This window comes from Primulina tabacum, chromosome 3 (assembly GCF_025594145.1).
Source record: "Primulina tabacum isolate GXHZ01 chromosome 3, ASM2559414v2, whole genome shotgun sequence".
Lineage (NCBI taxonomy): Eukaryota > Viridiplantae > Streptophyta > Magnoliopsida > Lamiales > Gesneriaceae > Primulina > Primulina tabacum.
Window position 1 is genome coordinate 19,780,670 of NC_134552.1, and position 15,140 is coordinate 19,795,809.

Consider the following 15,140-nt stretch of genomic DNA (forward strand, 5'->3'; position numbering starts at 1 on the left):
TAGGTATTAGTACATCATTTTCATTTCTAACCACAGTTATTCCACCCTTTTTAGGTATAACTTGCACAGGAGACACCCAACTGCTGTCAAAAATAGCATAAATTACACCAGCATTTAACAGTTTCAACACCTCTTTTTTTACAACTTCCTTCATCGCTAGATTCAACCTCCTCTGATGATCCACATAAGGAGTATACGACTCTTCCATTAAAATTTTATGCATGCATATAGTGGGACTAATTCCACTAATATCAGAAATCGACCACCCTAAAGAAGTTTTATATTTCTTCAACACTCTCAATAATTTATCTTTCTCAGCACAAGAAAGGGAGGAAGAGATGATTACTGGATATGTCGACTTCTCACCTAAAAATGCATAGCAAAGGTGGCTTGGAAATTCCTTCAAATCAGGGGAAGGAGGTATTACTTTTGTTTGCTCATCTACCTCCAATTCCTCAATTAGTGCGTGTGATCCATCAAGAGCCACAAGTTGCTCTTTCACTTCCCAATTGTCTTCATCAGCAATTTCTGAATCACCTATCAAACAACTCTCCAAAGGATCTCTAATTCCTGCACGATCATGAGATACACATGAGTCTATAACATCAATGCATTTACAAGTACTTACCTCATTTGAGCTCTTCATGGCATGATAGATGTTAAAAATACAGCTTCTCCACCAACTCTCAAGGTGAGTTCACCCTTATGCACATCTATCAATGCCCTTCTAGTCACCAGGAAAGATCTCCCAAAGATTAATGTGGTATCATGTTCCTCCTCCATATCTAAAATCACAAAATCAGCAGGAAAAATAAATTTATCATCTTTTACCAGTACATCTTCAACGATCCCACGTGGATATGTGAGACTTCTATCTGCAAACTGTAAGGTGGTAGTTGTTGCTTTAACGTCTCCAAGCTCCAATTCCCTGTAAATTGAAAATGACATCAAATTAATACTTGCTTTCAAATCACATAAAGCTCTACTACATTTAGAACCACCAATAAAGCAAGCAATAGTAAAACTCCCTGGATCTTTTAATTTTTGTGGCAGCTTCTTTTGCAGAATGACGCTACACTCTTCAGTCAGCTTCACAGTCTCATATTCTTGCAGCTTAAACATCATATCTTAATGAATTTTGCACAATTCGGCATTTGATCCAAAGCATCAGCAAATGGTATGTTGATGTGAATTTTCTTGAAAATATCTAGGAACTTTGCTAACTGATAATCCAAATTCTTCTTCTTGAACCTCTGAGGATATGGAAGAGTTGGTTTCAATATAAGAGGCTGTTTAACTTCAACTTCAGCTTTGGATTCCTCCGTTTCACCTTCTTCAACTGTCTTCTTACTTTCCACTCTCTCTTTGGAACCTTGTACCTCCAATTCTTTTCCATTCCTCAGAGTGACTGCCTTGCACTGCTCTTTTGGATTAACTTCTGTGTTACTTGGAAATTCACCCATGTTCTGATATCTCAATGCGTTAGCGAGCTGTCCGATTGCGTCTCCAAAGATTTCATCGTGGCACCCATATTTCCTATCTAAGTCTCCATATTGTCAAGACGAGACTCAGTCCTCACCATCCTTTTTCCAGATTCTGCAACAAACGTTCCCACTAAATCTTCAAACGAAGGCTTTCCTTCTTCTTTTGATGTATTGAACCCGGTGGAGGATTCGACACATTTTTATTATTCGCATATGAAAAATTTTCATAATTTCTCAAACCAGGATGATAAGTATTAGGAGGAGGGTTACCTCGATATCCTCCATAGCCTCCAAAGTTCCTGTTGTTGATGTACTGAGCTTCTTCAGGAAGCGATGGTTCTTCAGTAACAATCGATGGACTCTCAGTCTCTAATGTACTCACCTTATTCATAGCTGCTATTTGTGTGGTCAGTGCAGATACCTGGGCAGTGATGGACGTAATAGGATCCACAACATAAACTCCAGCTGTCCTCTTTACTCCTGACCTCTCAGACGGCCATTGGTAGCTATTAATACTCATCTGCTCAAGCAAGTCGTAAGCTTGCTCGGGAGATTTAGCAAAGATCGTGCCACCAGCTGCTGCATCCACTGTTCCTTTTGTTTGCCCATTTAGACCGTTGTAGAATAATTCAATTTGCACCCAGTCTTCAAAACCATGGTTTGGTTACTTTCTCAACAGCTCTTTGTATCATTCCCACGCCTCATAAAGCTGCTCAAAATCAGTCTGCCTGAAAGTACTAATCTCAATCTTCAACTATGCAGACTTAGCAGGGGAGAAAGTACTTAGAAAAAAACTTTGTTTCCAACTCTTGCCACATTGTTATGCTCCCCAATGGAAGTGATTGGAGCCATCATCTTGCTTGGTCCCTGAGAGAAAATGGAAACAAACGCAATCTAATAATATCATCAGGAACATTATTAATTTTTACCGTATCCGTGATCTCCAGGAAAGTCCTCAAATGAACGTGAGGATCAGAAGTAGCAGTTCCAGCAAACTGGTTTTGCTGAACCATATTGATCAGAGCAAGCTTCAACTCGAAATTATTGATGTTGATGGTCCCTCAAGCAATGCTAGAGTAATGATTGTTGATCACTGGTCGGAAGTGATCTCTGATAGGTATAGCCTCTGGCAGGTTATGCCGATCATTTTCTCTGTTTTCGGACCATCGATTGGATTTCTTCCCTTCTCGCTTTCCTTAGTCTTCTCGCAGTTCTTTCAATCTCCGGATCAAAACTAAGCAATTCATGGCTTAGCGATCTTAGAATGCACTATCAAACAGATAAAATGAACAAATCAATAAATATAAAAATAAAATAAAAGCTCTAAATTAAAATCTAGACTAATTGATAACAATACTGATATAAATTCAAATTTTGACACTCCCCGGCAACGGCGCTAAAAACTTGTTGCGTGTTTTATTAATTGCTTGCAAGCGCATGACGTCAAATTATAGTAAAATGTATTTTGGAGTACAAGCACGAGGAGTGTGTATATAAACGTATATCAGTGCTTGTAATTAAAATTAGTTCAACTTTATTTAGAAAAATCAAAATATGTTTGGTTTGTTTAAAAACAACTAAATTGCAAATAAATAATTAAACTAAACACCGAATTGGAGAAATATCACCGAGAGAAAATATCTAGAGGAATGATTTCACTATATTTCCATGATAATTATTCTCGATTGAATTTATATTCATGAATTCCAATTGTTTAATGGCCAAGAACACTTAGTTATTTTATTCTCCCTTTCTCAAGTGACGAATAAATTGTATCAATCAAACTTTGATCCAAACATTCCTAATAAAAATCTAAGTTTCATTGATAAATGAAAACGATGTTCTCATTAAGCTTCGCTAAAGTTATATGCCTTTCGAACGATATAAACATTTAACGATGTGTCTCTAATAATCTATAATCCTAATCTCTCTCCCGAGTTGTAGAATTAATCAAACAACACAAAATTTATGGCCAGTAAATTGCAGTGAATAAAAACAAGAGACACAATTAAACCAAACGGAATTCAATCATATAAACAACTGCGTCAAATCATCGTATGGACAAAGCCACATCATTCTCTAGACTAGAAAAGTAGTTCATGACAAATTCTAAATAAAAACAACACATGTTTAAAGTTTTATACATCACAACATAGTAAAATATGAAAGTGAAAGAGTAAATGACAAATCCGAAGTGTCGTCTCTGTCCCCAGATTCGTCGTTCTTCGTATTTGTGATCGATCTTTTCACTCTGGATCTTCGTCTCGTGTTCTCTCCTGCTCTCATGTGTGTTTTTCTCTCCGGAAACGGCCTCCCTTTCTGAAACCTCGTCTTTTCTCCTTTTATTTCCATATCCGAGCCGTAAGTTGAAAGCCCATTTGCTTGTTTCGTCGCCATTAGCGCCGCGGCGCTGCTGGCGCCCGATCCTCGAGGGTGTGGCGCCGCGGTGCTGCTTTGGCAGCGCCTAGTCTCTTCGCGTTCGCATTATCTGGCGCCGCGGTGCTGAACTTGTTGCTCGGCAGTTCAACGCTGCGGCTCTGACATTTGGCGCCTAGGCGCTTGATCCTTGGTGTTTCTGCTCCAGTTCATCAGTGGTTCGACATCAGAAATTGCTCCTAATCGCCATCATTCGTCCAATAGTTGTTTATCTCCTGCACAGCATAAAAACAACAAATAACAAGCGTAATTCTGTTCGAAACCAACATAGATCAAATGGTTTAACATATAAATTAAGTGCAATTCTTGCACTTATCAATCACTTTACAATTCTCAATATTTAATAACTCTTGGTTCACCAAACAACAAACACAAAATCCAACTATCGGATTTGATGGCTTGAGTTGTTGGTGTAGCACATTGATCCTTAAAGATCTGATATGATTCTGATAAGTGTATGCTTGAATGAGCAGTTATAAATCAAAAGATTAAGTGTACTCGAGATATTTGAAATATGCAGACTTAAAAATATTTGTGGTTGAACGAGAGAGTTCTTCATTGTTGAAATCTGCATATTTATAGTTGAAAAACTCCAACAGTCAGATTTTCTTTTTAATGATCATCTGTATTATTTTCGACAGAATGGATGTGTCAGTTTCCTACATTTAAATGCTCATTAATGATCCTTGTATTTTTGCGACTTCAAGTCATTTGATTTCCATAAAGCAGTCATACCATGTTTGAATTAGGTAGCTTTCTGTCATTCACGAGTTGATAGGATACTGTGTAATATTTTCAAATGAGGCAACTAATTGAATGACTTGACTTTAGTATCCTTCTAGATTTAATTTTTTTATAATCGGTGGCAGTGGAACTTTATTTTCAATGGTTTTAATGCTTTGGACTGCCGATCAGTTTTGACATATGATAAATTTGTAGCTTAAGTTCATATACTTATTTGTATTGAATTTTTAGCCCGAACGACTTATCTTCTTAAGCACTATCTGAACGGTTTGATTTGGTCTACCAGTCTGAATATTGAAATACATTTAAATGTGGCTCGACCTGAAATGGTCGACGCTGTTATTTTTCAATCATCAAAACTTTAGTGTTCTTAAAATATTCTAACAATTTCTTTCTTTTTAGTGGTGACAAACCAAGCTGCAAGTTTATACAAGAAGTAACATAAAGTAAAACTTAAAAGGATTTGAGCAAGATGAATTCCATTAAGGAAATGAAATTTCATTTTACAGGTGCATAAAATTTAAAACATTTTCTATTACAACTTCACACAAAAAATTATCTTCTATGACCGCTGCTTCTATCACCTATTCTTCTTCCAGATATCATCTTTCATCATTACTCTTTGATTATTTGAACTTAGCTCTTTTGACTCACCGCTTTTGCTCTTCAAGCTTCTTGCAACCCACTAATTCTCTTTTTTTAAAATATCACCATGTTGAATATAATCAAGAATTTCTTGCAACTGACTGTCAATGGTGTTTGAATATGATCGAATCGAGCGTCCATGTGTTGCTGGGATCAGATTATTTGTCATGATAAATTTATACCAAAATTTTCAGTATGGCGCTTGGTTGCAACTTGATCAGCGGTGAGTAGCGTAAAGTTTTTTTTTCCCGAGAACCAATATCATGTAGAACATCTCTCCGAAACTTGTCAAAAGAAACAATATGAGCAAACTACTTTATCTCGACATTGTTAACTATTTTGAAGAGATTCTGGATTTGCTTGTAAACTTGATCGAGTTGAGCTTTGAAAGAATTGTCATCAAATTACTCGAAGATATTTAAGTTAAGATTAGAAGGATAATCTTCTTCAAGAACTGGAGAGCTGATTGAAGCTGCAACTGATGGAGAAGAGGAATATAAGAGTTTTCAACTTGAGGATCAGCGGTTGAGTTAGCGGTTAGAACTTCAAAATCTTCAGACCATGATTCAACCACGTCTTCCATGTCGTGATGTCTTGAAAAGATAACAATATTTTTGCCGGACAAATTTTTGGGCAAAGCAATAGGGTCTTCAATTTTCTATTCCCCGGCTAGAGTTGTTGGTAGTGATTCCAAGTTCAACTCTTAATCAGAATATTGTCCCATTTTCTCAGTTGTATATTCTTCAATCATTGGAGAAGATGGGTCCATCTTTCCTTGATCAAAGTCGAACTAGTACAGTGACTTCACTACCTCATCTGCAGAGATAAGAAAAATCTCTGATAGATCTTCACTTTACATTAGGGAAAAGGAAGAGGGTGACTCTGTATTCAAGGGTTCATACCGGTTTTCTTGACCACCAGTCCGATTTCTAGGTTCCTCAGTAGTAGGAATTTAACGGAGTTCTTCCACGTTAGTGGGTATCTTGACCTCTTGAACTGTTGATACCATAGTGGTGTCAGGATCTGAGACTGATTGTTGGACAGATTCTAGTTGTGACACTTGTTAAATTTTTGGCTTCTTGCCAGCCCGACTTTCACCAATCTAAAAACAATAGACAATTCTTCTTTTTCTTCAGCCTTTGGCAGCTCATATTCTTTACGCTTCAACTTTAAGTTCATGGACCGGCTAAATGAGTCCATTTCAAGTTGTCTTATAACAATTTCGTAGTTTTGGCGGTTGAGCTGTGAGCCACATAGTGTTCTCTCTCTTATTTTTTTTATCAAGGCTCAAAGAATACTTTCTTTTAATTCCATCTCAATGAAGTCTCTTTATTGGAGAGCTTCAGATATAACTTGAGATTATACCCATTTCAGCATTTTTGGTTCTAATCACAGCAACCTATTTCACTTTCTTCTTCTTTCGAATTAGTTTAAAGTGAACAACCGTTTGAAAATCCACCCGTCTGTCAAATTCTGTCATTTTCTCTTTGGTACCTCGATTCACTTGTTCCATGGAAAAATTTATGCCAATTTAAACATTTGACAATTTTTGCACTAGAATAATAATTTCTTTCCTTTTGCCTTGGGGTCCATCAATGGTGGCCCAGATTGCACATATGACATGTCACGTTCTGTGATTGTGACACAATTAGACAACATGGATATGGGAATGACTGCGATTGGAGCAGGAAAATGCAGAGTGTTGACATGTTTATTAGCTCGATTCTTTTAACCTTAGACTTCTCAACCTTTTCCTTAATCTTCTCAGCCTTTTATTTAGGCTTTTTCATCTTCTTACTGGCTCTAAAGACATGAGTATGTGGAACATTATATTATCCCTATCATCCTCTGAATCATAAGACAAGACCAATTTTTTTTGTCTCTCGAGCAGGCATCTTAGCCTTGTCGGCTGGCTTCTTGAATTCTTTTTTCTTCTTTTATTGTTCCACACCCCTCTCAATTTAAAGGATAGAAGTTCCTCAATGGTCGAAACATTTTTCTTTGCATAAAAGTCCACAGAAGCCCAATCTAACAGCTTAAATTTGTGAAGTTTGGTGGCATCCACCAGCTTGACTTTCATGTGCTCCAGAAGATAGCAGAATGGGATGACAAACCCCTGAGATTGTGCTTCTTTCTTCACCATAACAATGAATAATTTTAACATAGTGTCTAACCAGTTTACATTGATTTTTCAAGCAACGGTTTCCATTTCTAGAAATTTCTCGGTGGTGATTTTTTCGAAGGCCCCCGCCTTTGCCAACACTGAATTGCTTACTATGTCTGCCAAAAACTTGTACTCTGGCTTGAGATATTTCTTCTGAGTTGTTGGCTTATCCAGAAGAGAGCCAGAAATGGTGAACCTGTCCTCCAGTAACAACTTCTGTGTGATGCAGATATTTGTATCGTTAACTTTGCACAACATTGATCCATGCTCCATCCTTGCAGACTCAAAGAGCTCATTTAGAGAGGTTTCAAAGAAGTTGAAGCTGCATTCTAGAAAATTCTGGAGTCCGGATGCCTTAAGAACATAGTGACCATGGCCTCATATTTCATGGCTAGTATATATGCAAAGTTGATAAGAAGAGTGTTTGCAGAGTAAGAAGTCATCTTGGAATGAATTGGATGATATGGTTTGACTTGATTTGTATAGCTATTAGAATGCAATAAAGCAATATAGCAATGGAAGTTGAAAGTTTTCAAGTAATGAGAAAGAGATGAAGTCATGGAATATGAAACATATATATGATCCAATTTGATGGACATGACAATACATGTGTTTGTATGTCATTTGAAAATTTGAAAAGTCGAAAAGTGACTTCGGACGACTCATATATCCGAGTAAAATTAAATATATTTCGAAAATGGATAATAATTGTTATAATAATAAGTAAAAAAATTAAATTTAATTCAATAATTGAAATATTTAAATCTAACCAATCAAATAAGAATTTATTTTATAGATAAGCGGTAAGAGTAATTAATAAGATTAAGTTTCCACAAACTACATCCATTCCGATCAGAGTTTCTGTAACGACTTAATGCATTGTTTTACCAGTTCAACTTTTGTTTTCCCTAAATTTATGCTTTAATTCAAATCAACTAAACCAAGTACATTATGAAATAAGAAAACTTAGCGTTAGAAAGGGGTTTAGTGAATATGTCAGCGGCTTGATTGTCTGTTGATATATACTCTCACCCAGATGTCATTCTTCATGACATGATCTCGGATGAAATGATATCTTATATCAATATGCTTGTTCCAAAAATGAAGAACATGATTGTAGGTGATTGCTATGTCACTTGTATTATTATATAAGTGTAATGTCCAAAATGCGATAACGTAATGCAACTGCATAAAAATTTAGGAAAAATGGAAAATGCTTAATTAAATTATTTTACTTGCATTTATTGAATATGGTTTGCATGTTTACAAGTTTAAAATATGATTTTCTACTAGAATGCATGAAACTATGTTTTAAAAGTTATTCGAGATGCGATCGAGGAATGGAGACCGAAAACTATAAAGGGAAAATATTATTATTAAATGATTATTTTTATTTATTTAATATATGGTATATTTTAAATGATATTTTCGAAAATGGCAACTTTTGAGGTGTTTTTACGCGCCGCCGAGTCGTATTTTAAACCAGTAACCGATTTTTGACAAAAATAGGAACTTTTTGGGAATTCGGCTAATATTTTCGAAAACTTTTCTAAACAAAATAATTTTTACTATCTAATGGGCCTAATGAGTCTATTATACCTAGGTTATTGGGCCTAAACTTGTACCCAATCATATATATCAAATTAGGGAGTTTCAAACACCTCAACCACACACCACCAAGCTTCAAAAGACTCCTAGTTTTCCATTAGCACACATTGTCACACAAACACAAATTTTAAAGAGCTATTCACGTGAACTTGAGGGAGATTTCAACAAGGTCTTCTCTCCGCCAACGTCTCTCGCATCGCAAATTATTTTTCGTGTTCAAAAGACTCCTAGTTTTCCATTAGCACACATTGTCACACAAACACAAATTTTAAAGAGCTATTCACGTGAACTTGAGGGAGATTTCAACAAGGTCTTCTCTCCGCCAACGTCTCTCGCATCGCAAATTATTTTTCGTGCGTAAAATACGCAAAGACACGTCTTAATCTTCTTTCACTCATCGTTCATACCATATTATGTGTATTGATGCATGTTGGCATGAAAAATATGATATACTATCTTATATTTTCGTTTTTATGTCAAAACATGAACAAAACTAGAGTTTTCATCTTTTAAATTCATGTTTATGATGTACAAGGGGGCTGCCATGGTAGAACTATGGGAAGGGACATTTTTCATCATGTTTAAGGGTGTCCATAGATGTATATGTAAGGGCTGGACAACAAGGTAACAAAGTTGAACGAAATTGGGTCTTTAGAAAACTAGGGTGTGCGTTTGTTGGTCCTAGGAGGATCGGCTGCTAGCTACCGTTTTGGTTGTGTTCAAGGGTCCTAAGGGTGTTTAGTCATGGTCCTAGATGGGCTGTGCAACGGCTGGAAGGGAAGGTTGAAGGATGCACGTCGATTGGGTCGCGTAGGCTTGAAGAGGGAACGAATTGGTGGTTGCAAGTGCTAGCTGCTTTAGGGATATTCCAATAGCTTGGTATGGGTTCGGTTATGGTCCTAGGAAGGGTTCATAGGGGATGGTCTTGCTGGTTGAGGGATAGGGCCGAACAGTGCAAGTTTGTGAAAGCTAGGCTTTTCGAAAATGAGCAGAATTTTTCAGCACCTCCAAGGCTTATTCAAGGGTTTTAATTGGCTTGGTTTGGGTTATATAGGGTATGATTAGGTGTTAATAAGCTATGGTTCAAGTTTGGTAATGTTTGATTAAGTTTTGAGGCAATTCAGGTTAAACCCGAAATGTAGGTTTAAGTTTTAAAACGAATTGGGAAATTAGTCAAGGAGTTTACGTTTACGTTTAAGAAATCTTTGTGGGTGTATTTTAAGGTTTTATGTTATGTTTGGATGGATTTGGGTCGTCATTTTAAGGTCTAAGGGTAAATTGGAAAAGTTAGGGTTTTATGGGCAAAATGGTCATTTTACATCTAAAAAATGTTAGACGTCCTGACAGTGCCCTGAATGCTGTAATGAATGTTGAAATGATTATTTTGAAAGTTTATGGAATTTTGTGATGAAAAACGATAATGCTAAAAGACGTGTTGCATGCTTGGTTTAAAAAGAAAATGCATGAATTTTTATAAGTGATGAATATAATGAATGGTTGAAGGAGGTGAATTGATTGTGACTAATACGATTATATAATGATATGTAAGGCTAAGGCTCAGTTGACGGTTGAGAGTGTCGCCGATGTCCCCGCCGCTTGGTACCATGGTTATATGTAGATGGATCCATCGAACTATAGCTGATACAAAAGTCCCAATTAACAGTCTGAATTCAATAAAAGGGAAAACGTACATGTGTATGATGAAAGTAAATGTTTATGATGAAAGGAAAAATGATTTAAAGTTATGCATGATAATGAAAAGCTATTTTATTAAAATTATATTTCATTGTTGCTTGTGAACATATACGTATTATTTGTTATCATGGTTAAGGTTTGTTGAGTCAATAGACTCACTAGGTGTGATCGATGTAGGTGAACATGATGTTGTTGTTGATGGATGATTTGATGGTTGAACTAGCTGGACTGATGGTGCACATAACCCGATGACCTTTGATAGTTTTCTGCATTAAGGTTACTTTAAAGATTTTACGACGTTACGCTTTTGAGTGTTTTGAGAGATTTAAGAGTGTATGCTTTATTTTGAAAAATGCTAGTTTTAGGTTTGGTTTGATAATTTACAATTTTATGTTTTGAATTACTTTTTGGATTTTGAGTAAAATAGTTGGTTGAGTTATTTTAAATGATGCAAGGAATATTCATATTTATATATATATATGGTCGAAAGTTTTTAAGAAAAAAAAATAAAAAATTTCTAGTACATTTTAAAGAAAAACGAGTAGTGAACGTTTTAGTTGGTATCAGAGCAATGTTCTTGCAAAGGGTTGTGCCACCGTCAGTTCGGGAAAGCTCAGTCGTTAAGCCTCAAATCTCTAAGTTTAATTGCTTTAAATGATTTTTATGATGGTACATGTATGTTTACATGGTTTATATGTTTAAGTTACATGTTTAAAAGATTTTTGAAGTTAAATGATATTTATGCTTAACAATTTTTCCAAAAAGGATATTTATATGCTCCATGATTAGAAGCTTATATTTAAATATATGTTGGTTGCGTTTATAATTTCGAAAACGTTCAGATATAATGCTTCCTAGACGCGAATTTAGTACCAATAGGCAAGTTGAGACTAATGAGGATCGTCAAGGGAATGCACCTCCATCTCCTGATGGGGATGCTGCTACTCATGTACTAGAAGGCATGTCACGTTTCTTTGAGCAGCAGGCTCAGCAGGCTCCGAGGCCACAACACAATATGTACGATAAGTTCCGGAGGCTGAGTTCGAAGGAGTTTTCTGGCACCACCGAGCTATTTGCTGCTGAGGGTTGGATTCGATCTCTTGAGGTTCATTTCCGTTATCTGAATATGAGATATGCTGACTGAGTTAGATGTGCTATTTACATGCTGCGAAATTATGCTTCTCTTTGGTGGTAAAGACCTGAACATGGAGTTAATCTAGCCACCCTCACTTGGGTGCAATTTAAGAACATTTTCTACGAGAAATATTTTACTGCTGACGTTCGTGGATGCTTGAAGAGGGAGTTTATGTCTCTCCGTCAGGGAGACACGACTGTGGCTGAGTTTGTTTTGAGATTTGATAGGGGTCAAAACAATAATTTTCGAGAGTTTAGGGCTGGAATTGATGGAATTTAGAATTTAATAGGGTTAATATGTAATTTTCGCAAATTTTAGGGCAAAAAATAATGAAAAATTTAAGGGATTAAAGTGCAAATTTCGAAAATTATTTGGGTAAAATTGTGTAATTTTAGAGAACTTTTGGGTAATTAATGGTAGAAATTCTTTAAGTTTCAACATGATTGGATTTGATGGTATATTTATCGCAGGAAGGATATTCATTTTAGGTGTAGCTACCTACGCATTACTAAATTCGGGAACTACACACTCATTTATATCCAAGATATTCATCAAGCGACTATAGATTATACACAAGGATTTGGAATGGGGCTTTAAAGTTTCCATACCTTCTGGTGATCAAATGGTGACTTCACGCATTGTAAATAATCTGGAGCTTCATTTGCAAAAAGATGTGGTTCAGGCAGATCTCATCGTACTCCAGATGCATGAATTCCTCATCATTATTGGCATGGATTGACTATTTATGAATGGAGCTTCGATAGATTTTGGCAGAGGTCAGTATCTATTCGACCATCAAGTATGAAATCTTTTGTCTTTGAGGCAGCAAGGAACAAGCAAATGCCGCACATTATCTCATGCATCTATGCCAGGAAACTTACGAGACGAGGCAGCCAAGATTTTCTAGCATATGTTATTTCAGTCTCATTCCTGTCAGTCAGAAGTTAGATTATTTTGAGGTTGTCAGATACTTTTCTAGTGTCTTCTTGAGGACGTTTATGGCATTCCACCGAACCAAGATGTGGAATTTTATGTTGAGTTGATGCCGGGAACTGTGCCAATTTCTAAGGCACCCTATCTTGTAGCACCCATTGAAATGAAATAGCTAAAAGACCAAATTAAAGAGTTGCCGGACAAAGGTTTTATTCGCCCGAGTTATTCTTCATGGGGCACACAAGTATTATTTATGAAGAAAAAGGATGGCAGTATGCGACTCTGCATTGATTATAGAGAGCTGAACATAGTCACCATCAAGAACAAGTATCCCTTGCCTAGAATTGAGGATTTATTTGATCAATTGCACGGAGCATCGATTTTCTCGAAGTTAGATCTTCGTTTGGGATACCATTAGCTGAAGGTGAAGGAGTCTGATGTTCATAAGACGACTTTTAGAACTCGATTATGGGAACTATGAGTTTATGGTGATGCCATTCGGGTTGGCCAATGCCCCATCGATCTTCATGGATCTCATGAATCGCGTGTTTCAGCCGTATTATGATCAATTTATTATAATCTTCATATATGATATTCTAATCTACTCGAGGAACAAAGAAGACCACAGTCAGCACTTGAGAACTACACTACAATTGTTGCAAGATAGAAAGTTATTAGCTAAGTTCAACAAGTGCGAGTTTTGGCTCGAGAGAGCGGCTTTCTTAGGCCATATTATTTCTAAATATGGAGTTGAAGTCGATCCAAGCAAAGTCGAGGCAGTTAGAGAGTGGCCAGTACCAAAGAGCGTAACCGAGATCCGTAGATTTTTGGGTCTAGCTGGATACTACCTGAAGTTTATTCAAGGATTCTCTTCTATTGTGATACCTTTAACCGCCTTGAAAAAGAAGAATGCAAAGTTTATTTGGGGATCGGAATTCCAAGGGAGTTTCGAGAAGCTAAAGCACACATTGACTTCAGCGCCAGTCTTATCGATGCCATCAGGACAACTCTCTATACGGACGCTTCGAAACTTGGTTTAGGCGCAGTCCTGATGCAAAATGATCGAGTGATAGCTTATGAATCTAGACAGTTGAAGGTTCATGAGAAGAATTACCCGACTCATGACCTCAAGCTCACAACATTAGTATTTGCTCTCAAGATTTGGAGACATTACTTATATGGCGAGAAGTGAAAGATTTTAACTGATCATTAAAGTTAGAAGTATTTCTTCACCCAAAAAGAGTTGAACATTAGGCAATGAAGATGGCTAGAGTTGGTAAAAGACTACAACTGCGATATTAGCTATCACGCGGGCAAAGCTAATGTAGTAGCGGACACTTTGAGTAGAAAGATAGCAGTCATATCGCAATTGACAGTTCAAAGACCATTACAAGCAGAGATTCAGTGATTCGAGCTTGCAGTATATGCTAGGAGCGAGGCTCCTAATCTTTCTACTATAACAGTACAGTCAACTCTGAAAGATATAATCAGAGAAAGACAGCCTTCCGACGAGCAATTACAAAAGTGGAGATTGAGAGATGAATCTAAAGGTCGGAAGCTCTACTCCGAAGAGGATGGCATAGTTTGATACCGAGATCGACTATGGGTTCCTAGTGGCGATTCTCTGAGAGATGTTATTATGAAAGAAGCTCATAATACTCCGTACTCCATTCATCCTGGTAGTACAAAGAAGTACAAGGATTTGCAGTGATTATATTGGTTGTCGGGCATGAAGTGAGACATCTTACGTTTGGTGTCCGAGTGTTTGACATGATAGCAAGTTAAGGCAGAGCATCAAAGGCCAGTAGGGAAGCTTATGCCACTTCCTATTCCCGAGTGAAAATGGGAAAATATATCGATGAACTTTTTAGTTGGATTGCCAAGGGCTATCAGAAGATTCAACGCCATTTGGGTGATAGTTGATCGTCTTACAAAATCAGCGCACTTTATACCTATTAAGACGACATTCACAATGACACAATATGCAGAGTTGTACATCCGAGATATAGTCCGACTGCATGGAATTCCAGTGTCTATTGTTTCTGACAGAGATACGAGGTTTATATCGTCGTTCTGGAAGAGTCTGCACGCAGCAATGAGGACAAAATTGTTGTTCGGTACATCATTTCATCCTTAAACCGATGGTCAGTCTGAAAGGGTGATTCAAATTTTGGAGGATCTACTCTGAGCATGTGTGATCGATTTCCAAGGAATTTGGGAATCGAAGTTACCTCTAGTGGAGTTCACCTATAACAATAGCTACCAATCGTCTACATGAATGGCTCATCACGAGGCA